Source organism: Gavialis gangeticus, unplaced genomic scaffold (assembly GCF_001723915.1).
Source record: "Gavialis gangeticus isolate Ggan-Ray unplaced genomic scaffold, GavGan_comp1, whole genome shotgun sequence".
NCBI classification, from domain to species: domain Eukaryota; kingdom Metazoa; phylum Chordata; order Crocodylia; family Gavialidae; genus Gavialis; species Gavialis gangeticus.
The window spans coordinates 6692111-6693767 of record NW_017729026.1 but is presented as its reverse complement, the minus strand read 5'-3'; the positions used below and the strand labels follow the sequence as shown (position 1 = coordinate 6693767).

The 1657-nt window shown below is 50.9% G+C and overlaps 1 protein-coding gene across 1 annotated transcript in view; it reads right to left on the bottom strand.

Moving 5' to 3' along the window:
• PTPRK (protein tyrosine phosphatase, receptor type K) overlaps positions 1–1657 on the bottom strand; it is a 791004-nt gene that overhangs the window by 755371 nt on the left and 33976 nt on the right. The gene's annotated exons all lie outside the window — the stretch shown is intronic.

Below are 1657 nucleotides of genomic sequence, written 5' to 3'. Positions count from 1 at the left end.
ACCCTAACTGTAAAATACTGCCTTCTGATCTCTAACCTAAACCTATTCTCCATCAGGTTATTACCATTGTTCCTTGTCACCCCAGGTGGTGCTGGGGAAAAAGGGGATCTACCCATTTGCTGATGATCTCCCCTGATGAGTTTGTAGGCAGCTACGAGGTCCCCCCTCAGCCTCCTCTTGCTAAGGCTGAACAGGTTCAGGTCCCTTAGTCTCTCATAAGGCCTGTCCTGCTGCCCTCTCACCAAGTGGGTGGCCCTCCTCTGAACCCTCTCCAGGCTGGCCACATCCCTCTTGAAGTGTGGCTCCCAGTACTGGATGCAGTATTCCAACTGCGGCCTGACCAAGTCACATAGAGGGGGAGTATCACCTCTCTGGACTGGCTTGAGATACACTTTCGGATGCATGACAAAGTATGGCTGGCCTTGCTGGCTGCAGTCTGGCATTAGCAGCTCATGTGCATCTTGGAGTCAATAATGATTCCAAGATCCCTTTCTGCCTCTGTGCTTTCAAGAGGGGAACTCCCCAGCCTATACGTATGCTGTGGATTCCTTCTCCCAAGATGCAGCACCCTGCATTTATCTACGTTGAACCCCACTTTTGTAGTCTGTCTAAATCTATTTGCAGCCTCTCTCTCCCTTCAAGTGTGTCCACCTCACCCCACATCTTAGTCTGATCAGCAAACTTGGACAACATGCTTTCCACCCCCTCGGCCAAGTCGCTAAACAAGATGTTAAACAGTGAGGGCCCAAGGACCAAGCCATGGGGTACCCCACTGCTCACATCTCACCAGGTTGAATACAACCTGTCCACCACTACTCTGGTGTGCCCCATCAGCCAACTTTTTACCCATCCAACTGTGTAGGCATCAATGCCGCAGTCACTTAATTTATTGATGAGGTTGGGGTGAGAGACAGTGTCAAAGGCCTTCTTAAAGTCTAGAAAGACTATGTCCATAGTAACACCATCATCCAAAGATTTAGTTACTTGGTCATAAAAGGCAACCAGATTGGTCAGACAGGACCTGCCTTTGATGAACCCATGCTGGTTGCCCCTGGGCATGATCTCCCCTGCTGGCCCCCCACAGATGTGCTCCTTGATGATTCTCTCCAAGATCTTCCCAAACACTGAGGTAAGGCTTACAGGCCAATAGTTACTTGGGTCCTCCTTCCTCCCTCCTGGCATGCACACAGGCAGGAGTGCAGCCCAGCAGTTCTTAGAGCAGGGTCCAGCCATCCCTGCCCCCATCCCCCAGACAAGCTGCAGCTCCATCCCACCTGGGCAGCACCTGCCTCCCTCCCTCAACACAGGGGCCTCAATCTACACCCTCAAACACTTCTTCCTTCCACCCCCTTTCCGCTCCCTCCCCCCCTCCCCCCAAACAGATTTACCAGCTGGAGGCTGCTCTCCAAGCTGTTTCATATTGGGAATCAGATCAGTATCATCTAATACAGCTGGTCAACAAATTGGCCATCAGTATTGGCCCAAAAAATCGTTATCGGTGCACCCCTACTACCCATCACCACAGCTGGCAACTGGCTGCAGGCATAGAGTTGCATTTTTGTAACTCTGAACAACAATTAAATTGCAACAGCTGAGACATACTCAGAACAGTAGCTGCTGCTTCCCTTTTAAAGAGGCTAGAAAGGGAATTTGTCCA